This window comes from Lithobates pipiens, unplaced genomic scaffold, assembly GCF_037356315.1.
Source record: "Lithobates pipiens isolate NorthernLeopardFrog02 unplaced genomic scaffold, aLitPip1_a1.2 Scaffold_18, whole genome shotgun sequence".
Lineage (NCBI taxonomy): Eukaryota > Metazoa > Chordata > Amphibia > Anura > Ranidae > Lithobates > Lithobates pipiens.
The window spans coordinates 106,342,772-106,369,514 of NW_027507758.1; the positions used below are offsets into that span (position 1 = coordinate 106,342,772).

Here is a 26,743-nt window from a genome sequence, read left to right on the forward strand (position 1 = left end):
TTGGCTGCGGCGCCGCGCGCTGTCAGCTTCCTGAAAGACAGAACGAGAGGAGAGAAAAGGTAAAGAGAATTACAGATAAAGAAAATTAAAGAGAATTAAAGAGAGAGAATTAAAGAGAGAGAGAAATAAAGAGAATTAAAGAGAGAGAGAGAGAAAGAAAGAGAATTAAAGAGAAATAAAGAGAAAGAGAATTAAAGAGAAAGAGAGAGAGAAAGAGAATTAAAGAAAAATAAAGAGAAAGAGAAATAAAGAGAATTAAATATATATATCCAAATAACATCTTCACCACACACAGCCACAAAGGTAGGAGAATTCTTGTTGGGCAGTGTATTAGTGCTCGGACGAACACACTTAGACCGAATTTTAATGGTTCAAAGAATGTCAGACAAAATGGTCGGCCCTCACGCATGTTCACTTCATCAAATCTGGCCCCCTCTGAAAAAAGTTTGAACACCCCTGGTTTAGTACTTTGCTCTGAGACCCCTTTCACACTGGAGGCACTAAAAATAGCGCCTGAAAAAAGTGGCTCCATTCACTCCAGTGTGAAAGCCCGAGGGTTTCCACACTGGAGCGGTACGCTGGCAGGGCATCAAAAAAGTCCTGCCAGTAGCTTCTTTGGAGTGGTGAACTCACCGCTCCTCCCCATTGAAATCAATGGGGCAGCGCTGCTATAGTGCTGGCAAAACGCAGCTGCAGCAGTGTTTTGCAGGCGGATTTAACCCCCTTTCGGCCGTTAGCGGGGGGGGTGAAAACCGCCCCGCTAGCGGCCGAATAGTGCCGATAAAACAACGGTAGAGTGGCGCTAAAAATAGCACCGCTTTATCGCTGATGCCCTAGTGTGAAAGAGCTCATAGTGTTGTGACAGGGACACTTTTATTCTTGATATTTGGGGAATAATAGTTTAGTACATTGCTATGACAGGGACACTTTGTGAGGAGGAATGGTTGTGTACATGAGCAGAGTCTGAGATAGCCAGGCCCCAGTGACGGAGCTCAGCCATTCTCCTCAGCCTCTTCCTGCCTCCTCCGGCTCTCTCCAGTTTCTCTGTCAGCCTCTCTCCTCCCCCGGTGCCTGGCGCGGTGCATGCCGGGCCGTGGTGCCGGGGCTCGGGGCTCTGGCCGCAGTGGGAGATGCTGCTGTTGCTAGACGAGAGGCGAAGCGCTGCCGTCTGTGATTGCAGGTACTTGGGGAGGGAAAGGGGTGGGAATCTCCGTTCTGAGAGGCCGGGAACTGCTGGGGTATCAGGGCTGGCCGGGAGGAGGTAGGACGGACACTTTCCTGGGAGAGTCCCTGGCTTGCACTGAGGCCTACACAGCTGTGAATAGTGACACGTCCTAGGTGTCTCCAGTGGGGTGAAGCCTTGTATACGTCTGTCTTCCAGTGTTAGTAAGGGGAGGCTCTGTGTCTGCCCTGGCCAGCTGTGTACATGTGTCCTTTCATTAATATTATCCCAGAGTCCATCCAGAGAGAAGCCATGCTGATCACTATGGGGCTCAGGTCAGCAGGCTTCGCCAGGTGATGCTCTTATTATGTCCATTGAGGGGGCTCCAATCCATCAGTGTTCAGGGGATAGGGACAATGCTGCTCCTGACCTGTCATACATGAGGGGGATATCTTGGAGCTACAACATGTTGGTTAAAAAAAATGATAGCGGCATGTGCCCCACGTCCTCGGTACCATTCTGCGGGGAGAGCATTCATATGGGCATGCATATGGGCTTTGCCATAAAAGATGACAATTTGTGCTCAGAAAGTGTGCATACTATATTTCTTCCATGACGTCTTAAAGCATTTAAACCCCAAACGCAAACCTTTTATTATTTTGCAACTTATCAGTTCTTCGATGTGGTTAATGCATTCGTTTTCTTTTTAGACTTTCTTTTATTTTCACCTGGTGATATGGCCAGTAAGTCTGTTGTTTTTCAACAGGACAAGCTGTCCTGCAGATGTGGCAGTTACAGGGATGAGACAAACCATTTACTACTGACAGGGATGCACACAACGATCAGATTTTGTTTATGTAAAACCTTTGTCCCCTCTTGTAACCTCTCATAAAATGTGATCTGGAGTTTGACTTCAATTTGTTAGTGCAACCTGCAAGTCCATCTAACACTCCCCTCCCCCCCCAGATGAACAATGTTGCTCTATGAAGGTTCCCTGTGTGGGGGAATTCTAAAATTGGTTATACAGGTATCGACATTCAGCCAGGTCAGCAGGAACCAGACAAACTTGGGTACGTGTGTAGCCCTGTCAACTGTTGAATGGTCCTTGCTGGAGAACCAGCATTTGTTGAGGGCAGACAGTGCTGTCAGGGCCACTGTGTGCAATACTATTGCGCAGAGCAGGTAATTATAATATGTTTGTTATTTTAACAAAAAAGTTAACTTTTAGTAACACGTTAAAAGTGGTAATAAATTGCCACCAAAATAATAATAAAGTGGCCCACCTGTAGGGTTAAAGCGGGAGTAAACCCGCTGACGTTTTTTTTTCCTGACCTGCAAGGGAAAAGTCATAATGCATACTAGCTCATTATGAAATAATTACCTTAGAACGGGGCCCCCACATCTCGCCCGATCCACGCAGAGGGAGCTGAGATGTTCCCTCAGCGTGTCTTCCAGGTATCGCGGCTCTGGCGCTGTAAGTGGCCGGAGCCCTGATATCGTCACTCCCGCACATGCCCGTGGGAAATTTCTTTCCGGCAGGGTCTGGCATCTGCCGGACTTTTAGCCGGGAATCCCCTGGACACATGCGCCACTGCAGTCAGCGATCGGGAATATTTCCTAAACCATATAGGTTTAGGAGATATTTTTTTTACCTACAGGTAAGCCTTATTATATGCTTGCCTGTAGGTAAAAGTTATAAAAAAGTCTATACAACAGCTTTAAAGCGGAGGTCCACCCTAAAATGGACCTTCCGCTCATTGGAATCCTCCCCCCCTCCGGCGCCACAATTGGCACCTTTCAGGGGGGAGGGGGGTGCAAGTACCTGTACAGTACAGGTATCTGCACCCACTTCCGGCATAGCTATCTGCGGAAAGGGGCGTAGATCTACGCCCCTTTCCAAAAGTCCCCCGCTGCCTGCTGGGAAACACACAGATCCCAGAGGCAGCGGGACCATCCTTATTGTGCAGCGCGACTCGCGCATGCGCAGTAGGGAACCGGGAAATGAAGCCGAAAGGCTCCACTTCCTGATTCCCATACCCAAGATGGCGGCGGCAGCACCCGAGAGACGATCGAGAGCCGACATCGCGGGCGCGCTGGGCGGGTAAGTGTCCTTATTTTAAAAGTCAGCAGCTGCAGTATTTGTAGCTGCTGGCTTTTAAAAAAAAAAAAACGGCGGAACTCCCGGCGGACTCCCGCTTTAAGTCATAATGTACTAGTATACACTGCATACTAGCACTTTATGACACACTAACCTGTAAAGCAGCTCCCAAGTGTTTCCATCTTCGCCTAGTCTTCCTTCAGGGTTCACAGGCTCTGCCTGTATGGCTGGCCGGGGCCGTGGTGACGTCATTACCGTGTATGCATGCGGGAGCCCTTTACTTCAGGATAGAAGCTCTGTAGGTACAGCATGGGTATGCTGTCCCTTCAGAGCGCATGCGCCGGTGACGTCACTGGCAGCATTGCTTGTGAATATGTCCTAAACATTTAAAAAAAATAAGTGGAATTTACATCCACTTTAACCACTTGCTTACTGGGCACTTAAACACCCTTCCTGCCCAGACCAATTTTCAGCTTTCGGTGCTCTCACAATTTGAATGACAATTACTCAGTCATGCAACACTGTACCCAAATGAATTTTTTGTCCTTTTTTTCCAACAAATAGAGCTTTCTTTTGGTGGTATTTGATCACCTCTGGGGTTTTTATTTTTTGCGCTATAAATGAAAAAAGACCAAAAATTTTGAAAAAAAACGCATATTTCTTTGTTTCTGTGACAGAATTATGCAAATTATTAATTTTTCTTCATAAATTTTGGCCACAATTTATACTGCTACATATCTTTGGTAAAAATAACCCAAATTAGTGGATATTATTTGGTCTTTGTGAAAGTTAGAGAGTCTACAAGCTGTGGTGCAAATCGCACAAAATTGATCACATCTGATGTACTGGTGGCCTATCTCTCTTCTTGTGACCCGAACAAGTCAGCAAAGTACAAATACCCCCCAAATGACCCCTTTTTGGAAAGTAGACATTCCAAGGTATTTAGTAAGAGGCATAGGGAGCTTTTTGATGTTGTCATTTTTTTCCCACAATTCTTTGCAAAATTAAGATTTTTCATTTTTTTTTCTCCACAAAATTGTCATTGTAATAGGTTATTTCTCTCACGTGGCATGTGTATACCACAAATGACACCCCCCCCCAAAAATTCTGCTACTCCTCCTGAGTATTACAATACCACATGTGTGGGACTTTTTCACAGCCTGGCCACATAGAGAGGCCCAACATGCAGGTAGCGCCATCATGTGTTCTAGGAACATAAATTACACATCTAACTTGTTGACTATTTATTACACTTTTGAAGCACCAGGACAATGACACGTGAAACTGATGACAGATGGCACTGATACGTGGCAATGATGACACTTATACGTGGCACTGATGACAGATGGCACTAATATGTGGCACTGATGACAGATGGCACTAATATGTGGCACTGATGACAGATGGCACTAATATGTGGCACTGATGACAGATGGCACTAATATGTGGCACTGATGACAGATGGCACTAATATGTGGCACTGATGACACGTGGCACTAATATGTGGCACTGAAGACACGTGGCACTAATATGTGGCACTGAAGACACGTGGCACTAATATGTGGCACTGAAGACACGTGGCACTAATATGTGGCACTGAAGACACGTGGCACTAATATGTGGCACTGAAGACACGTGGCACTAATATGTGGCACTGAAGACACGTGGCACTAATATGTGGCACTGAAGACACGTGGCACTAATATGTGGCACTGAAGACACGTGGCACTAATATGTGGCACTGAAGACACGTGGCACTAATACGTGGCACTGATGACAGATGGCACTAATACATGGCACCGATGACGCGTGACACTGATGACAGATGGCACTGATAAGTGGCATTGATGACACGTGACACTGACAACAGATGGCACGTGACACTTACAGGTGGCACTGATGACAAATGGCACTGATACGTGGCACTGATGACAGATGGCACTAATATGTGGTACTGATGACAGATGGCACTAATATGTGGTACTGATGACAGATGGCACTATGTGGCACTGACGGCAGGTGGCACTGACGGCAGGTGGCACTGACGGCAGGTGGCACTGACGGCAGGTGGCACTGACGGCAGGTGGCACTGGGGTGGATGGCACTGGGGGCAGGTAGCACTGGGGTGGATGGCACTGGGGGTGGATGGCACTGGGGGCGGATGGCACTTTTTTTTTTTTTTTACTAGAGGCAGAACGGCTGCCGCTGCAGCCCTTCATCTCTCCCCTCTCACACTGTCTGTGCGAGGAGGGAGAGCGGCGCTGAGAGATGATCTCATATGTTTACATATGAGATCATCTCCCATTGGACACGCCGATCACGCTGTAAACGGCCGCTGTGATTGGCCGTTTACAGCGATCTGTGTTTGCCTGTCCCCGGGGGACACGGCGAACACAGAACTTCCGCGATGCGCGCCCGCGGCGGCGCGCATTGCGGAAGTAAACATCAGGGCGTCCAGGGACGACCGCCCGGACGAACACGCCTGCTCTACGGCCGTCATTCGGCTATAGGGCGGGCGCGAGGTGGTTAAAGCTAAACTTCGGACAAACTGCTAAATGCAAAGATGACATACATATTGTACATGAGAGCTGTTTTACCTGCCAGATGACTGGTAAATCTGTCCGTACAGTCCTGCCTGACAGAGGAAAGATGAAAGGAGAAGCAGCACATTGACAAGCTCATCCCTCTACCTCTCTCCTCTTATTAGCTCGCACTGCCAAAACACCTAATTGGCTCTGATATGCAGTAGACCAGGGGTCTTCAAACTATGGCCCTCCAGTTGTTCAGGAACTACAATTCCCATCATACCTAGTAGAGTTTTACAATGCTTCATGGGATGTGTAGTTCCGCAACAGCTGGAGGGCTGTAGTTTGAGGATCCATGCAGTAGACGGTAAAGCTGGATACACACTATACAACTTGTGTTGTTTGATTTTCTTTGGATTTACTTTCAACTATGTAGTGCTGGGGCCTGCCTGATTGCATGCAAATTGAAAGTGTTTAGGATTGACCTCATATATGGTGACTTTAGCACTTAAAGTCTAAGTCCAAGCAAAAATGAACTAAAGCTAAGGCATGGTTCACACTTGGAACCGGCTGCAGATTGCATAGGAATGCTGTGCGTCCCCGTTCTCTGCTTCAGGGACGAATCGGGGCCAAATCTTGCCCTGAAATGGAGCCAAAGATGCACATTGTTTCTGTGGTTCACATATCTCAGGGTTGGCTTCTCTGCAGCCATCCCACATGTAGAAAACCCACATCCAATTTGCATAGGTGTGAACCCAGCTTAAACCTGCTCTCTGCCACATTCTAAACCTAATCTTTCTAACCCTGTAAAGCAAAAATTGCTATACTTTCCTATTCTGCAGCCAATCCTTTTTCCAGCGGCAGAAGCTGTGTGCAGGAGAGGACCAACAATGGCTGTGAAATGGATGGGAAGCGGCGTCACCTATAGACTTACTATGGGGCTTCCATTGCTGGTTGCTTCTCCTGCACACGCCTCCTCACTGAAGCCATCACTGACAGCTCATGCTGGAAATTGGACGAGATTGGCTGCAGAATAGACAAGTACAGCGATTTTTGCTTTACAGGGTTAGATAGATTAGGTTTAGAATGTGGCAGAGAGCAAGTTTAGAGTTAGTTAGCTTTTGCCTGGACTTTTACGTTAAAATAATTACATTTATTGATATCATTTTGACATGACAGAGCTGCATTAAGGTGTACCTTTTATCTTCCTGAAGTTCAACTTTAAAGTGTTACTAAACCCAGGACCGTGCATTCACTATATCTGGTCTCCCACAGTACACGGCAATCCAATTATTTTAGTAAATATAAGCTGCTAAATACCTTTTCTCATCAGTGGTATATATAGCAGTCTTGTGACATCTATCAGTGTCTGGTTAAAGCTTGTAGGAGGAGTTTTCATTCTACTATCCTATAAGGCTGCAGGACCCTTGACGCTCTATCTGGACTGCGCTGATTGGCCCCATGCTGATAACATGCACCCTTCCAAGAAAAAAACAAAACAAAAAAATCTCTAGCAATACACACCAAACTGAGCATGTGCAGCGTGACTGCAAATGCTCTGTCTTATTAGGAGTTGGATTGGGGACAGTGGAAGAAGGGAGAATCAAGAAAGACTGGATCAAACAGCCTTTTTACACAATGCGTAGGATTAACCCCTTAGGTTCCACAGTGAGTAGAACAAGCATTCTTTACTGCATATACAGACTGATTTTAATGTTGTGGGTTTAGTAACACTTTAAACTGTGGTAATAAGAAAGCCATGTTTGCACAGCAGCTTCTGCTTCTCCTAGAGGCACGTGTTTCTTCATCTGGTATCATGTGGCTTTGCTCAAGGTTTTTAAAGAAGCGCTCTCTGAACTGACAGGTCAGGCATAAGATCGACAGCATTTTTGCAACACAAACCTTAATTTTAATTAACCACTTCAATACCAGGCACTTAAACACCTTCCTGCCCAGACCAATTTTGAGCTTTCAGCGCTGTCGCACTTTGAATGACAATTGTGCGGTCATGCTACACTGTACCCAAATGAAATTTTTATCATTTTTTCCCCACAAATAGAGCTTTCTTTTGGTGGTATTTGATCACCTCTGCGGTTTTTATTTTTTGCTAAACAAATAAAAAAATACCGAAAATTTTGAAAAAATTTTTTTTTTTGGTTTCAGTTTCAAAACTTTGCAAATAAGTACGTTTTCTCCTTCACTGATGGGCACTGATGGGGTTACACTGATGGGCAATGATAAGGCGGCACTGATGAGGTGGCACCAATGAAGTGGCACTGATGAGGTGGCATTGATGGACACCGATATGTGGCACTGATAGGCGGCACTGATGGGTGGCACTGATGGGCGACACGGATGGGCACTGATAGGTGGCACAAATTGGCACTGATAGCTGGCACAGATGGGCATGGATAGGTGAATGAATGAATGAATGAAATACTTATATAGCGCACAATGCGAACTGAATCGCCTCTAGGCGCTGTGGCGAGCTTTGATCATCTGCTAAAAGAGGAAGGTCTTGAGTTTTTTCCTAAAAGCCAGGTGATTTTCTTCCAGGCGGATGTTGATTGGTAGAGCATTCCATAGCCGAGGCCCTTGGACAGCGAATCTCCGATCACCCTTGGATTTATACCGGGCTTTGGGCACGAGGAGGAGGTTTTTGTTGGCTGATCGAAGACTGCGGTTTGGTGTGTAATGATTTATTTTCTCCATTAGGTATTGCGGAGCTTCTCTATGCACGCATTTGTGGGTGAGGCAAAGGGTCTTGAACGTGATCCGATTTTTTACGGTTAGCCAATGTAAGCTCCTCAGTGAAGGAGAAATGGATTCCCAGGGTTTTTTTCCTGTTATCAGCCTTGCCGCCGTGTTTTGGATCAGTTGTAATCGCGCAAGTTGATATTGTGGTAATCCTATGTAAAGCGAGTTTGCGTAGTCCAGTCGTGAATTAATGATTGTTCCAACTACCACTGCTTTGTCATTCTTTGGGATAAAAGGGATGAGTCTGCGAAGCATTCGCAGCAGATGGTGAGATCGACTGACTACAGATCCTATTTGCGCATCCATTGACATTTGTGCGTCTAAAATAACCCCGAGACTCTTCGCTTTGGTCTTTGGGGAGATAGTCTGCCCAAAGACGGTTGGTGGAGACCAGGAGGTTTTGGTTGCGGGCTTATGATTTGGGTGTAAGATAAGAAGCTCTGTCTTTGATTGGTTCAGCTGGAGGGAGTTGGTGGTCATCCAGTCCTCTATTGATTTGAGGCAGTTTTCAAGTTGTTGTTGGTGATCTTTTTTTCCATTGATCCGGAAATAAAGTTGCGTGTCGTCAGCGTAAGAGTGGAAGCAGAGATCTGAGCATCTGATGATTTGAAGGAGTGGGCGAATGTAAATGTTGAAGAGAACGGGTGACAACGGAGAGCCTTGAGGGACTCCGAAGGTGACTGCCCGAGTTTTGGACAGGAATTTTCCTAGTTTCACTGTCTGTGACCGATTTCCTAGGAAGGACGCGAACCATTGGAGATCTATGTCTTGGACTCCGGCTACTTCTGTGAGGCGGACGAGTAGAGTATTGTGATCTACTGTATCAAACGCTGCACTTAGGTCTAGCAGTACGAGGAGACACGGCTCTCCATCATCTGCTGCTTCGAGGGCGTCATCCCAAATCTTGAGGAGAGCCGTTTCTGTTCCATGACCCGGGCGGAAGCCTGATTGCAGCGGGTCCAGGAGTTTGTGAGTATCCAGGTGAAGTTGTAGCTGATGTACTACAGCTTTCTCCATGATCTTAGAAATGGTGTTGAGGCTTGTAATCGGCCTACGGTTGTTTGGATCCTGAGGGTCCAGGTTTGGTTTCTTGAGTAGAGGTTTGACGATGCCTTGTTTGAGGATGCTGGGAACAATCCCTTCGTGGAATGATCGGTTTATGAGGTGGGTTATGGTTGGAGCCACGATGTCGGAGCATTCTTTCAGTAGTTTTGTGGGGATGATGTCAATAGGTGAGGTACTGTCACGCAGTTTATTAATGATGTTTTTTGCGGTGTCTACGGTAATTGGGGATAGTGAAAATTTTGGCGGTTGCGGTATGTTGGTGCGGACATCCTCTTTATGTATTTGCTGGCTGAGGTTGGATGTTTTCTTCTGACAAATTGTTTCCCTGATGGTTTTGACTTTATCGATGAAAAAATCCGACAGTTTGTCACAGTAATCCTGGGATTCGCTTTCTGGGGGTTCTAGGCACACCGGATTCATTGATTGATTAACCAGTTTAAACAGTTCCTGTGGTTGGTTTGCGGCCGTTGAGATTGTATATGAGAAGTGGTCCTTTTTGGCTTTGAAGATTGCTTTCCGATGATTCTCTGTCAGACCTTTGTAGTTAAATAGGTTTTCCTCGGTGGGATTTCTTCTCCATGTTCTTTCCGCTCTTCTGCGTTCTTGCTTTAGTACGGAGAGGGAGCTATTAAACCATCCAGCATTTTTCTTCCTGTTGAGAGCCCTGCGTTTTGGTGCTACCGAGTCTGCTGATTGCAGTAATGCCTTGTTCAGGGAGTTGAGTGTTTCCTCCGTAGAGTGGTTTAAGGTTATTGTAGATATTTTTTTGGACAGAGTGGTTTTGAAGGCTTCGGAGTACAGTTTTTTATGCGATCTGGTCCAGTGCGTTGTTACAGGTTTCCGTTTTGCGTTGGTCATGTTGGTAGTGATTTTGAATTTGATGGCGTGGTGATCCGTCCATGGCAGAGTTATGTTGTCGAGTATGTTGACGTCGATGTTCTGTTTGAAAATGAGGTCCAGGGTGTGTCCTGACCCATGCGTGGGAGTCTTTATCAGTTGCTGTAGACCCAGTTCTTCTAGTTGATTGATGCAGGCAGTTGCGATGGGGTCTTTAGGCTCGTTTGCCCAAAGGTTGAAATCTCCGAGTGCCAGGAAATTTTTGAATTTTAGGGTGTGTATTGCAAAGGATTCCGTGAGGGGTGAAAGAAGATTGGACTTTGGTCCCGGTGGTCTGTAGCACAGTAGAATATGAGTGGTGTCATGGGGTGTTGTTTGAAAATGTAGCGTCAGGGTTTCCATAAAAGACACTGGGTTCTGAGATGATGGTTTAGTGAGATCCAGGTGACCTTTAAAGATCACTGCTAGGCCTCCTCCTTTTTTCCCTATCCGGTGTTCGGTTAGGATCCTGTAGTTTTCCGGCACCAATTCGGTGAGGATGGTGTTGCAGTCAGAGGTTAACCAGCTTTCGGTGATGAAGAGGCAGTCTACATTGTTCTCGATGATGAAGTCGTGTACTTCCAGTCTATGTTTGACTGCAGACCTGGCGTTAATCAAGGCGCAATCTAATTGTAGTGGTCGAGTAGATGTCTTCCTGTGGTTGGGAGCTGCTTGTCGTCCGGTTTTTAATAGTTGTTCTCTTTGAAGTATTTTTTGTATGGAAGATGGCAATGTGGTGTTGATGTTCCTTAGTCTGTGCAGAACTTCAGCTGAGTATTTGAAGTAGCACATGGTTTGTGGATGCTGTTGATGGTACTATGGGCCTAAGATGATGATCCTGATCAGGGTATTGATCCTGAGGTGGGGCTAGGTATCAGACTTGCCGCCGTGCTTGAGGCTATTAGCGCGCAAGTTGATCAGGGGATGCCTATATGGATGCGGAAGGAGTTGTTGTATTCGGTTGCTGGCTGTTCCAGTTGCCTTTACTTAAGGTGGAGGTCTCCGCTTAGAAAAGAAGTCTGGCTGTGATCTGGAATAGTCGTCCTAGGATAGCGTAAAAATGGAAAGGAGGCCGGAGGTAGGGGTATGCTAACCCATGGTTGTTCCAGAGGAAGGCGAAAAACCCCCTGACAGTAGCAGCCAAATGCACCAGTGGGCAAAAATTCCTTCCTGACCCCCGTAGGCGGTCGGACGGAGTCCCTGGAACAATCACTGGGGGGGGGGGGGGGGGGGGGGAGTGGAGGTGCGAGCTTACCTGGCTGCGGTTGTCCCCTTTAAACACTCTGGTTCCGGTGAATCTGGCTTGCTGTCAGCCTGACATTTCTGGAAAGCTGTCTGGTTGCCCCTTGCAGTGGGATCTTTAAAATGGAGGGGAGGATAGAGGTTAGAGACTCCTGTCTTAACTCCTGTTTTCAACTCCTGGTTATTAACTCTCCACTTTAGTTCAAAAAAATCCACTTGTGTTCAGAAAATCTACATGCAAGCCACAATCAGGGAGCAAGCTCAAGGGGGAGTTTGTATAACTACCTTTATACACCTGTGAACAATTAACCCCTCCCCTAATTTGGTAGGAAGAAAGAGGGGGAAAAAAAAATGCTATTTAAAAAGTGTCAGAAAAAAGGTCTTTTAAAAACTGCTAGCAAATGTATCAAATAAAGGAGGGGAGAAAAGGTGGCACAGGTGGGCATGGGTAGGCGGCACAGGTGGGCATGGATGGGCACTGATAGGCAGCACAGATGGGAACTGATAGACTGCATTGTATTATAATATATTGTACTATTGGATGCCAATCAGTGCCAATCAATAATGCATGCCAATCAGTGATGCCCATTGTGGGCACTGATTGGCATCCATTATGGGCACTGATTGGCATCCATTGTGGCACTGACTGTAATCCCTGGTTGTCTAGGGGGGCACACCTTGTCCTGGGCATCCCTGGTGGTCTGGTGGCGTCCCTGGTGGTCCAGTGTGGGCATCCTCGGGGGGGCTGTGCTGATAATCGATCAGCACAGACCCCCCCCTGTCAGAGGAGCAGCCGATCGGCTCTCCTCTACTCGCGTCTGACAGACGCGAGTGAGGAAAAGCCGATCACCGGCTTTTCCTATTTACACTGTGATCAGCCGTGATTGGACACGGCTGATCACGTGGTAAAGAGTCTCCGTCGGAGACTCTTTACCGAGATCGTAGTTGCCGGGTGTCAGACTGACACCCCGCAACCACGATCGCCGTGATGCGCGCCCCCAGGGGCGCGCATCGGCTTATAATCCTGATCACGTCATATGACGTCCGGTCAGGATTATGCAACCACTTTGCCACCGTCTATTTGTTATAGGGCGTGCGGCAAGTGGTTAAATTACCTTTGTAGCAAATTGTTCTTGTAAAAGATGTGCATGTATCCACATCTATATATCCTGTATACAGTGATCATCAGACCTGGACCAAGGAGCAGCAGAAGAAGGTGCCCTGGTCTGATGAATTCAAGAATGGTTTAAGGGACATATGGAGTTTGAGGTGTTCAGATTCTGCAGATCTCAATCCAGTCAAGCAATTGCGGGATGTGCTGGAAAAACAAGTCCCATCCATGGAGGCCCCACCTTGCAACTTACATAACATAAAGTGAAACTAAAGTTCAGCTGGCTGCTTTTTTTTTTTCTTTATTGCAGAAAAGGCACGCCATTTCTCTTCTACAACAAAGTACACCTGTCTGTTCGCCGCATCCCCTGGCATGTGAACTGAGCTGTACATGCACAGCTCAGCTTACAGCAGCCAGCCCAGTCCCTGTGTGGCAGAATGATGGTCTCTAGAGCATGCGGCGCGCCAGAAAAACGCAGCTCAGGTGTGAACCATTTAAAACAACGGTGAGCAGTTTGCAGCTTCAAACTACAAAACACTTAGGCATGAATTAGGCCTTAGGTTAGCTTGGGTGGTTTATTTGAATGGAAAAGTTTACTGCTCGCTCTCTTTTGTTGTAAAGGTCATGGTGCTCTGACCATCTACTATAAAAACCATATTGAAGGAATATGTGGAACTTTAGTCAAAAAATTAAAGTGATTGTAAACGACCACCTTGTAAAACAACCCATTCAGTTTAAAATAGAAATGAAAGGCAAAACATTTTTATATTTAGATCTAAAAAAAATACATTCTTTTCTTTTTTTTTTTGTAAGTGTTCACATTCCCTCTGTTCTCAGCTGCATAAGAGCTGGGGGGAGGAGGAGCAGAAGCAGCAGCACACTGAACTTCCCAGTGAATGGCTGTGCAGTGGGGACGTGTCAGAACAGGTCTGATCATTGGAGGAGAGTCCACTGAGTTCCCAGAATAGCTAGAGAATTGACCTCAGTGTGCTCTCCTACTTAGTGTGGTCAGTTTTTAATAGGAAAGCAGAGGGACTGGCAGCAACACCAGGGATTTCACACAAAGGAAGCAATACAAAGAGAAGAGGATACTTTCTCATACAATGTCCTGGTACAACAGGTGCATATCAGGAATATGAGGTTTTGGGGTAACAAACACTTTAAGTCCTGCTAGATGACTTTATGCTGGCCCCATTTGCAGGTATAGCTATGTAAAACATAACTGTCTGTACTGTTAAAATCCAGTAATACACTGTCTCACCCTGCTATGCATATGCTCGGTTGCTCTACATTTTTGGCACTGTGCCAAAAATCATAGCCACTAGCGGACGATCTGCTGAAAGCCTAAAGATTTACGGCTGCTCAGGGGCTCTGGGCTTCATCAAAATGGCGGCCTCCATCAAGATGAAACAGGAGCGATGCTGGAGACAATTTACAGGACATACTTATTTTGGTATAATTATTAATGTGGAATGTATATTCCTTACTAAAGAACATTATTGTTGATAAAGTTGTCATGAGTAAAGTTCTGCTTTAACTTTTTCCCATATGGGGAGTATTGGATTTCATAGTTCCATAAATTATTCAGTCCAATAGTTAAAATAGAACACAATATCCACAGATGTTAGGCATCCGCTGTATATTTTACACCTATTCAGACAGACTGATGTAATATAATTATAGCCTGATCCCTGCAGACCAGTAGATACATGCTGGTAATTTTCATTAACCACTTGGGATCCGCGCTATTGCAAAATGACGGCAACAGCGCGGACCCACATTTCCGGGACTACGTCTATTGACGTAGTCCCGGTTACGAGCGGCCTGTCCGTGAGACTCGCCTGATCACCGATCCGTGTAAGGGGTCGATCCCGACCCCTTATCACGTGATCAGCTGTCAGCCAATGACAGCTGATCATGTGATAAAACGGAGCCGGTAATCGGCTAGTATTCCTCCTCGCGCTGACAGCGCGAGGAGAAAAAAAAAAAGCCGATCGCCGGCGGCCGTGTTCGGGACATCAGTCCCGATCACGGCCAGCAATTTAAACGGACACCTGCCCCCTGCCAGTGCCTACCTGCCACCCGCAGTGCCATCCTGAAATAAAGTAAGTGCCCCCCTGTCAGTGCCACCCAGCAGTGCCCACAGTGCCACCCAGCAGTGCCCACAGTGCCACCCAGCAGTGCCACCCACAGTGCCACCCAAAATCTGCCTCAAAGGTGCTGCACCCCAGTGCCGCCCAGCAGTGCCGCCCATCAGTGCCCAGCAGTGCCACCTATCAGAGCCACCTATCAGTGCCACCTATCAGTGCCCATCAGTCCCATCTATCTGTGGTACCTATCAGTGCCCATCCGTGCCACCCATCCGTGCCACTTATCCGTGCCACCCATCCGTGCCATCTTATCTGTGCCCATCTTTGCCCATCAGTGCCGCCTTATCTGTGCCCATCGGTGCCGCCTTATCTGTGCCTATTAGTGCTGCCTTAACTATGCCTATCAGTGCCCACCAGTGCAGCCTATCAGTGCCCACCAATGCAGCCCATCAGTGCCCACCAATGCAGCCCATCAGTGCCCACCAATGCAGCCTATCAGTGCCGCCTAATCAGCGCACTTCAATGAAGGAGAAAAATGACCCGTTTGCAAAATTTTATAACAAACTATTAAAACATGATTTTTTTTTTTTTGCATCTTTTTTTGTTTGTTTAGCAAAAAATAAAACTCCCAGCTGTAACTAAATACCACCAAAAGAAAGCTCTATTTGTGGGAAAAAAATGATAAAAATTTCATTTGGGTACAGTGTTGTATGACCGCGTAATTGTCACTCAAAGTGCATCAGCGCTGAAAGCTGAAAATTGGTCTGGGACTGAGGGGGGTTTAAGTGCCCAGTAAGCAAGTGGTTAAACATTAATGTGCTGCATCAAGACAGTAATGACAATAAAAGATAAAACAAGGGACCTCTTAATTCACATGCATCCTATTTGTGGATTTGATGATAGGAAGTTTGTAGAAGTAGCATGCTTGCTGATAAGATCCATTGTTGGATCGCATATTGATCTTCTTGCTGTTTCTACATGTCTGGGTCTTGTTCTCTGAGGCTTCTCCTCTGGATATCATAGTGGAAAAGTGACTGTGGGAGATGTTTTTCATGGTGGTGGATCCGTATAGAACTCAAAGTTAGGCAAAGGTGTAAGCACAACCTGCCCCCCGAACTATGAACCCAAAGGACCATGAAGAGTTTTGGAGGAATATGAGTAAGTCCCTCCATATGCCAATGTTAGTTTTACATTACTCAACCTATGTTTTGGCTTTGGCATCCCTCTTCATTTGTCCATCCTGTTCTGTAAGGTGTCACACCTGTGTTCATATTCCTTTAGGCTTGATTCATCCATCCATGTTGCTTTTGAGCATTTCTGCAGTGTTTTTCGCAGGTTTTTTTACCGCGATGTGCAGTCTTTTGTTTTTTGTTTTGTTTTTTTAAGGCAAATTTGTTCTAGGGCAGATTAAAAATGCAAATCATGCAGCTCCTCCATTGACGTCTATTGAATCAAAAATGCAAAAAAGCATCATTTTATATTTAAAAGAAAAAGTCACTGACTCTTTCCAAAAACACAGAGGCACAAAAATGAATTGATGTGAACGTGTTCCAAAGGAACCCATGCTAAACAAATGTCCTGCGTTTCTGCAAAAAGCATGAAAAAATGCATTGGTGTGAATGGAGCCTTAGAGAACAAGAGGATCCAACTAGGCATTCTAAACACAGCTAAACCTGCTGTAACCGGTTCCCGACCGCCTCCTGCATATATACGTCGGCAGAATGGCATGGCCGGGCAAAGTAACGTACCCGTACGTTACTTTGAATTTCCCGCCGTGTGCGCGTGCCTGCCGAGAGCTCAGTGACCGTGGCAGCAGGTCTCGATCCGCCGCGGGGATACCCGCGATCGTGTCACAGAGCTCAAGAACGGGGAGATGGCAATGTAAACAGCATCTCCCCGTTCTGCCTAGTAACAGCACACTGATCGTCTGCTCCCTGTCATTGGGAGCAGCGATCAGTGTGATGTCACACACAGCCATGCCCCTAGGAACACTTAACCCCTACAGCGCCACCTAGTGGTTAACCCCTTCATTGCCATTGACATTTTTACAGTAATCAATGCAATTTTATAGCATCCATCGTTGTATTAATGCCAATGGTCCCAAAAATGTGTCAAAATTGTCTGATGTGTCTGCCAAAATGTCGCAGTCACGATAAAAATCGCTGTTCGTTGCCATTACTAGTAAAAAAAAAAAAAAATATTAATAATAATTTATAAAAATGCCATAAAACTATCTCCTATTTGGTTTGTGCAAAAGTTATAGCGTCTACAAATCAATAAACGCTTATTGCGATCTTACAAAAAATATGTAGAAGAATGCGTATCAGCCTAAACTGAGGGAAAAAATGTGTTTTTATATATTTTTAGGGGATATTTATTATAGCAAAAAGCTCTATTTGTGGGGAAAAAAAGGACGTCAGTTTTGTTTGGGAGCCACGTCGCACGACCGCTCAATTGTCAGTTAAATCTATGCAGTGCCAAATCGCAAAAAAATGCTCTGGTCAGGAAGGCGGTAAATCCTTTTGGGGCTGAAGTGGTTAATGCAGGAACATCTAAACGCAGGAAAGGTATAAAAGTTGTCTCAGACCACTTCTGTGTTTGCAAAAGTTAAATGCAGGAGTTCCCGTATGAATGAGGCCTAAGGTTCTATTTTTCAGTGTTTTTTTTCCCTCTAGAATCTTGTGTGCAACATGGTTGAACTTGAATCTTAGTAAAAAAAAAGGGTAAAAAAGGGGTGAAATTATTTATAAATAGACTCCTAATTCTCTATATCTATTGGCTAAAAAAAAGGTTGATAAAGGGATAAAATCCCAGATTGGCCATCTTTAGCTTTAAAAATAAAGGCTGCAAATGGGCATAATCCCAGGTGTCCGTTTTAGGTGACGGATCCCTAAGAGACGGGTTCTTATTTGCTGCTATGAGTTACTGCAGTCTGCCCTTCATCTTTTACACTGCTTTATTGCATCAGCCTGAGAATGAAAAAGTCTTATTCTGGCTTTGTGGTTAATATGCCCGCTAAATGAACTTTCACATCCTTTTCTGTAATTAAACATTTTAAACGAGTCCTTCTGAATACAAATTACAGATGTAATAATTTACTGATGATTATACTCTTGTGGACAGAAAGATCCCGAGTGAAATGTTACGTAAAGACCTTGTGTACATGCGTGATAGCAATACAAACAATAGTTGTATTTTACAATCCAACGTAAATTTACTTGAAAAAAAAATCTCCTTTCATGTGAGTTCTGCCGGTCTGCTGGCCATCACTTTACACAAGTTCCTGGATTCCCTGCATGCTTTGCAGCTTGTCCTCTGCTATTTGCCTTCAATTTATAAGGACTACATATCCCATGGTTCCTTTGCTGTCTGCAAGCAGTGATTCCTGTACTGATTCCACCTCCTAAAACTCCTCTGTAGTTCAGAAGGCAGGCTCTGTGAATTCTGTGACACAACAGTGCCTACTCACAGGATATAAGGCATATGTGTCATAGAACTCCAGGAAGTGAATCTGTGGGGAACTTTCTAAAGTAAAGTAAGTTTACAAATTTCAAGTTCATTCAGATTAATAGGAAGAGATTTGGAATAATTGAAATACAATGTGGAAATTAATATAAGATTTTATAATTTGACTGTAAATACTCTTTAAAGGTCTGTTTTTTTTTGTTTTTTTTTAGCTTAGGGGCATGACCAATGGGCTGGGATCTGATCTAAAGCCTGTCTTTCATTTAGCTTACATTGGAGATGAATATAGTGTGCAGCGGTACCTTCATGACAAAATTGTTTGGAGCGAGATGTGCTCTGTTTCTGCCTGCGCCTGAATACAGAGTGTAAACCTGGGAGACTGATACTGCAGACTGGGTGCGACACTAATCTGTTATGGTATTGGTAACAGTGATGATGTCACAACTACTTTTGGTAATATCTGGGTTTGCAAAAGCATTGGAGGCACACAAAATGGATCTATAGCCCAGTGGCTATTAGAGAACACATTTCAATTAGATTTTTAGTAATCGATCTTTAAAGCGGAACTGCACCCAAAAGGGGAAGTTCTGCTCTTTACATTTGGCATATTTATTTATTTATTTTGGGGGGGGGGGGGGTCAGTTGCGGTCAGTTCACCGCAGGGAAGTTTGGCTCCCCCGCAGCCTTCTGGAACACATCACAGGTCCCAGAAGACTGCAGCACCATTTACGAGGTGTAGCGTGGCTCGTGCAAGTGGAAGCGAGCTGTGAAGCCAAAAGACTTCACTGCCAGTTTCCCTTGGTGAAGATCCTGGTGCCTGCAGTCAAAGCCGATTGAAGAATTAGCTTGGGTGAGAACAGCCCTGGATCCCTGGACAGGTAAGTGTTCTTATATTAAAAGTCAGCAGCTAAATTATTTATTTGTAGCTGCTGACTTTTAACTATTATTATTTTTTATTTTTTTGGGAGCTCCTCTTTAACTAAGCACCCTTACATTTTTCCTGCTGTAAGTTAGCATGGAGCTCTAACGGAGCAGTTCCCTTTTTATTTTGTTACACTATTATAGAGAGGAAATATATTGCTGATCATAATTGTATTTTTCATGTACTAACAATAATTTTAGTATGACTTGCATACTAATAAGGGGAGGAATAGAAGTCTTGGGAACAATTGGGCAGTTGTACTGGTGCAAATTTCGGCTCTGAAGTGAAGGTCCACTTTAAAAGAGATGTATGGCCAAAGCTTTTTTGGCAATACTTCTCTTCTGGTTCACAGCAGTGCGCTTATGTTTTGCCCTTCTGTGACCCAGAATCAGCTGATGGGGCTAAAGCTCGCTGTCAGTTGACGTCAAAAAGATTCTGACAATAATGTTGGGATTTACCCAGATGCCTGACTGGCAAATGCCTTTCTGAGAGTCCAATCCAACCTCTCCTACCTCCCTGGTGCTCCAATGAGTGCTGGAGGGGCAGAGCAGAGAGGGATGAGTACCATCTTCTGCTGCGGCAGACAGATTTGTAGTTTCAGTGGTCTTCCACCATTGTATGGTATTATAAATAGGGCTTCAGTGTTTTTATTAAACCTTAAAAACTATGTAACTATGTAGTCCACTGATGTCTTCCAGCTTTCAAACAGAAAGCCGTACAGAATTATGGGCTGAAAGCTGGCAGACGTGTCTGCTCGTGGACTACTGATCTCCTGCAGGTGATCCACACTGATCTACCGATCGAGGCTGCAATTTTTTTTCAGGCTTCTGCAGGAAGTAATCGCCTTGTGTTTTTTTTTCTACCAAAATGTGTGTGTTTTATTTTTTTCTGCCAATGTGAACTGAGCCTTTAAGTATGCTAGGATCTGGTTACCTATATGTAATCCAGCAAAGAATAGTTGAATGTGTGTGGGGGAAGGTATAGATCAAAGTCGTGTACAGTTGGAGGGTATCCTCCTTATTTCAAAAATATTGGAAACAAAAAGAGCAAGTAGGACTTTAAATACCACTCCAAAGTACACACACGTACAAAAATACAAAATATTTTATTAGTTATTTGACAATAAAAATGTATTAAAACATACAACATATGCAAGCTAATTTTTTTTATATGTTTTTAATACATTTTTATTGTCAAATAACTAATAAAAATATTTTGTGTCTTTTATATATACTTTTGTACTTGTGTGTACTTTGGAGGGGTATTTAAAGTCCTACTTGCTTTTTATGTTCCCAGTATATGTAATCCAGAAGCTCCCTCTTTTACTTTTAATAGGCCCGGCCACTGTGCACATCTTAAATTACAGACTTTGGCCTTATGTACACTGCTGCTGCTAAACAGACCTTCAGAGGCAGTTGGATACTTTTTTAAGCTGCCCCTGAACTCATCCAATGTTATCTTATACATGTACACAGGTTCGTTTAACCTCCCTGGCGGTATGATTCAGTCTGGAATAAGGTGCTGAAAGCGGTACAATTATTTTGCATGGAAATCTGGCTTTTATTTTGTAGTCCTGTAATTCTTAGGAATAACGCTCTGAAATCTCTTCAAACCAGAGTCTAGCGGACATCCCGGGTATGATAAAGTTTATAATATAATAAAGAATAATAAAAATTATTGAATAATGTAATCAAATCCAAAAAAAGATGAAAAAGGGACATGTTTTGGTTGCTATGGACAATCTCCAAATTACAAGCAGTAAAAAACTGCTATATAATATATATATTATATAATATAAAAGTGCATGCAGGGGCATTGCACAGACCACTAGGGTCAAAGGGGGTGTGTATTTTTTACTACAGCGCTGTAATCTGTAAGATTACAGTGCTGTGTGTCTTTTGTGTCTTTTTACATTTTTGAATTTGCCGCCGTTCTCCGCTCCCGTGCGCCGTAACGTCGCAGGGAACGGAGCTCGGCGGCATTCGGCACTGTGAATCGAGCGCAGGACGGCTCGATCACACAGCGCGGCGGACATCGCTGGATCCAGGGGACAAGGTAAGTGACGTTACCTGTGTCCTCCCCTGCATCGAGCGGTGCAAGCCCGAGTCTGGCTCGGGGTTACCGCTATTGTAATGAAATTCCCAACCCGAGCCAGACTCGGGATTACCGCTAAGGAGGTTAATGTCGTTTATAGGCTTTTCTTTGAAGGCAACAAAAAAGTTCAGACGCCAAATTTTCAAACGCTAAGCGCAGCACCTGCGTTTAGAAGCGTTTTTAACCACTTCAGCCCCGGAAGGATTTACCCCCTTCCTGACCAGAGATTCGGCACTGCGTCGCATTAACTGACAATTGCTCCCAAACAAAATTGACGTCCTTCCCCCCCCCCCCCCCACAAATAGAGCTTTCTTTTGGTGGTATTTTAATGGCCTCTGCAGGTTTTTATTTTTTGCGCTATAAAGAGCGACAATTTTGAAAAAAACGCATTATTTTTTACTTTTTGCTCTAATAAATATCCCCCAAAAATATATATAAAAAAAAAATGTTTTCCTCAGTTCAGGCCAATACGTATTCTTCTACATACTTTTGGTAAAAAAAATTGCAATGAGTGTTTATTGATTGGTTTGCGCAAAAGTTATAGCGTTAACAAAATAGGGGATAGTTTTATGGCACTTTTTTTATTTTATTTATTTATTTTTTACTAGTAATGGCGGCGATCATTGATTTTTATCGTGACTGTGACATTATGGCGGACACATTAGACATTTTTGACACATTTTTGGGACCATTGTAATTTATACAGCAATCAGTGCTATACAAATGCGCTGATTCCTGTGTCAATGACGCTGGCAGTGAAAGGCTTAACCATTAGGGGGCACGGTTAAGTGTGTCCTGGGGGGCATGTTTCTAACTGTTGGGGGGGCGTCGCTACATGTGACACGTAACTGATCTCTGCTCCAGATCACAGGGAGCAGAGATCAGTGACACTGTCGCTAGGCAGAACGGGGAGGTGCTTGTTTACATTAACATCTCTCTGTTCTTCCTCTCCGCGAAACGATCATGGGTATCCCCGCAGCGATCAAGTCCACGGGACTCGCGATCCGACTCGCGAAGATCCCGGCCGGCGCACGCGTACATCGGTGTGCACCGGTCGGGAACTGGTTAAACGCTCCTAGACACAAACGCGACTAAGCGCGGCATTCAAACATGGCTAAACATGTGTTTTTAAATGCCGGTTTCAAGCTGTCAAAAAAATCGTTCAGAGGAGGTTGCCTCAGCCTCCTGTGTACATTAAGATCTAAGCGTCTGTGGTTTGTGATTTCCATACAGTGAATCATGCCTTAGAAAGGTAAAAAATTTGTTGCGCGGGATGATTGTTTTTCTTTTATGTTTAGAACCTGCGGATTCTGAGGAAGACCATATGTACTTTCTTTTTTGTTATTCTGGTTTCATTTTGACATTGCAAGCCATACTAAGATGAGATATTTGTGTAAAACTATGGGCCACACAGTCCTTACGATAAAAATGTATCAATAAAATTTCATCTAAAATATACTGGCACAGACTCATACGTGTATTATGTGTTACTGGACATTTACATATTATTTATTATAGGTACTTTTATAGCACCATCAATTTACACAGCACTTTACCTTGAGAGCTGCAAGTTTGAGTCGTGCGAGATTGTGAATCTAGAATTCTCTTATGACTTCTACTCATGGCCAGTGTCATTTATGGACCTGCTTGTATTCATAACCTGATGCAGTTTGCAATTTGACTTGTAACCATGATGGAAATATAGTTTTAAGCTGAACTTGGGTTTGAAAACTTTGGTTTGGATAAGTTATTTGGGAACTCATTGTCTGCCAACTAAATATCATAGGCTGCATGCTCTGTGAATATAATTGAGCTGTGGTTTGGAGATGGGGGTGTGCCAGTGCTGCTCAGCACAGTTATTCAATAGGGGAAAATGAAGGGCTCATTCACAGATCAACGCTAGGAAACAGTTGTTTCAAATACTGATGCTAGAAAAACAATAGTGTATGATGTGACCATAGAACACCTTTCAAGCAGTGTTAAACCCAAAAGCAAACATTTATTATATTGCAGATTACCCTTAGATTTTATATTTGCATTAGGTTTTTTATTTCAGGTATTATCTGGTGATCCAGTCCGTACTTCTATTGTTTACAATGATCGGCTTTTAGTTATGTAAAATGTTTATCCCAAATGGGAAAAAAAAACTTGCTGTAACTGGTTATAAATTATTAGCTTGGGTTTTTGGCTTCAATTTGTTAGCGTGTTTAAATCAGCTAGTGCATTTAACACTACCCTCCCCCCTAGACTTTCAATACTGGTGTCTACTGTTCCCTCCTGTGCCCATTCATCCAAAGCAGGGGTGCCCTAATACAGGAGGTGTGTTACTGGCCAGACTGCCAGGTGAAAACAGAGGGGAAAAAAAGCCTAAAAAATGAAAACGAATGCTGCCACCACATTCAATAATTAAGGCTGGGTTCACACTGTTGCTCATTAGATGCGGGTTTCCGCGCATCCAATTTGCATAGGAGGAGATTGTGACTGGCTCTCTATGGAACCGGTGTGAATTTCACAGGAGCCCTTTGAGTCTTTGGGATCTGTTTTCAGGTCCGAATTCAGCCAACAATTCTGTCTGAAATTGGGCCCAAAACAGTGAATGGGGACGTACCGTACCCCTGCTGTGAGCTGGAGTGTGAACCAAGCCGGATATGCTGAAATGTATTACATGTTTGGTTTTGGGTTTATTACCGACTTTTACCATGTTGGAGCTTCTGGCTATAGGTACATTTTGAGGTCCCTTGTACAGTTCTCTGTGCCTGTGGTAATGCACATGTATAGGTGTGAATGGGACCTTAGGACTTATTCACACTTGTCCTTTGTGATGCAGCAAAACTTGTGCATTATATTGCATGAAAATGCATATCAAGTAGAAATCCTATTCTTCCCTATGTGATGGGTTGATATCTATGTCCTGTGGTTTAGTGTGAAAGAAAAAGCTATGCTATAAGCTCATTCACTCAAACATGTCTGTGTTACCTTGTATGCACACAAAACAGGGTAAATCCAGCCTTGTAGCTATTGTTTTCTATATGCCCTGGTGTTGAGCAGCTCAACTGAAGCAGTGTCAACCACAGACAGCATTTTCACATTGTCAGCAGGTGATTGTGCTTCCTAACTGAATTCATTTGACAGCTGCATTTTAGGAACCATATTCTTTGTGTGTGTTTCTGCAGACAACCTTGTCCAATGTATAGTTGTCTGTGAGTATAAGGGCCCCACTTGTGAATGGGGCCATGTGCTATCATGTGTGGGGACCCCAGACTGTCTGCATCCTGGCCCAATTTCTCACAGGTAATCAATCGATCCATGAGCAATTACATGCAGATGGCCTAAACTTGCTGCTGGAGCTGCCAGCCTCCCATCGTTTTCAGTAGGGCTGGCTTTTGCAGGTATTCAGTGGGGTTCCCAGTAGAGCTGCACGATTAATTGATATAGAATCTAAACCGTGATTCTACCACCCTCCCGATCTTAAAAAAGCATTTCCCAATTTTACGTTACAAGTGCAGAGTTCTCTGCTCACTTCTGACAGCTGACAAAAATATCCAGGCAGCCTGCCATGTTTATCTCAACATCAGAGATGAGGAGAAACATTGTAATTTGGGATGCACCGAATGGGTTTTTTGGTGCCGAAACCGATACCGAAAATGAAAAATACACTAGGCCGAAAACCGAAACCGATACCGAAACAGCACCGATACCGAAAATGACTGTTTTTAAAAAATATTTTTATACAGGAGGTGGTCAGAGACTGGGGACATGGTACAGGAGGTGGTCAGAGACTGGGGACATGGTACAGGAGGTGGTCAGAGACTGGGGACATGGTACAGGAGGTGGTCAGAGACTGGGGACATGGTACAGGAGGTGGTCAGAGACTGGGGACATGGTACAGGAGGTGGTCAGAGACTGGGGACATGGTACAGGAGGTGGTCAGAGACTGGGGACATGGTACAGGAGGTGGTCAGAGACTGGGGACATGGTACAGGAGGTGGTCAGAGACTGGGGACATGGTACAGGAGGTGGTCAGAGACTGGGGACATGGTACAGGAGGTGGTCAGAGACTGGGGACATGGTACAGGAGGTGGTCAGAGACTGGGGACATGGTACAGGAGGTGGTCAGAGACTGGGGACATGGTACAGGAGGTGGTCAGAGACTGGGGACATGGTACAGGAGGTGGTCAGAGACTGGGGACATGGTACAGGAGGTGGTCAGAGACTGGGGACATGGTACAGGAGGTGGTCAGAGACTGGGGACATGGTACAGGAGGTGGTCAGAGACTGGGGACATGGTACAGGAGGTGGTCAGAGACTGGGGACATGGTACAGGAGGTGGTCAGAGACTGGGGACATGGTACAGGAGGTGGTCAGAGACTGGGGACATGGTACAGGAGGTGGTCAGAGACTGGGGACATGGTACAGGAGGTGGTCAGAGACTGGGGACATGGTACAGGAGGTGGTCAGAGACTGGGGACATGGTACAGGAGGTGGTCAGAGACTGGGGACATGGTACAGGAGGTGGTCAGAGACTGGGGACATGGTACAGGAGGTGGTCAGAGACTGGGGACATGGTACAGGAGGTGGTCAGAGACTGGGGACATGGTACAGGAGGTGGTCAGAGACTGGGGACGTGGTACAGGAGGTGGTCAGAGACTGGGGACGTGGTACAGGAGGTGGTCAGAGACTGGGGACGTGGTACAGGAGGTGGTCAGAGACTGGGGACGTGGTACAGGAGGTGGTCAGAGACTGGGGACGTGGTACAGGAGGTGGTCAGAGACTGGGGACGTGGTACAGGAGGTGGTCAGAGACTGGGGACGTGGTACAGGAGGTGGTCAGAGACTGGGGACGTGGTACAGGAGGTGGTCAGAGACTGGGGACGTGGTACAGGAGGTGGTCAGAGACTGGGGACGTGGTACAGGAGGTGGTCAGAGACTGGGGACGTGGTACAGGAGGTGGTCAGAGACTGGGGACGTGGTACAGGAGGTGGTCAGAGACTGGGGACGTGGTACAGGAGATGGTCAGAGACTGGGGACGTGGTACAGGAGGTGGTCAGAGACTGGGGACGTGGTACAGGAGATGGTCAGAGACAGGGGACGTGGTACAGGAGATGGTCAGAAATTGCACACATGATACATGACACATGATACAATGCAGCCAGTGTCCCCTCATAGCAGCCAGTGTGTCCCCTCATAGCAGCCAGTGTGTCCCCTCATAGCAGCCAGTGTGTCCCCTCATAGCAGCCAGTGTCTCCCCTCATAGCAGCTAACCTGTAAAGAGAAGAGAGAAGAGGAGAGTCGCCTCCGTCGCCTGTTTGATCACAGCAGGGGAACATCACAGCTTTC

General features: G+C 45.3%; 1 protein-coding gene across 1 annotated transcript in view; it reads left to right on the top strand.

Moving 5' to 3' along the window:
- Positions 1-1,032: 1,032 nt before the first annotated feature.
- VPS54 (VPS54 subunit of GARP complex) overlaps positions 1,033-26,743 on the top strand; it is a 141,389-nt gene continuing 115,678 nt past the window's right edge. The window contains exon 1 of the mRNA XM_077485975.1: positions 1,033-1,180. The gene's annotated coding sequence lies outside the window, so the exon portion shown is untranslated. The remainder of the gene's footprint in view (positions 1,181-26,743) is intronic.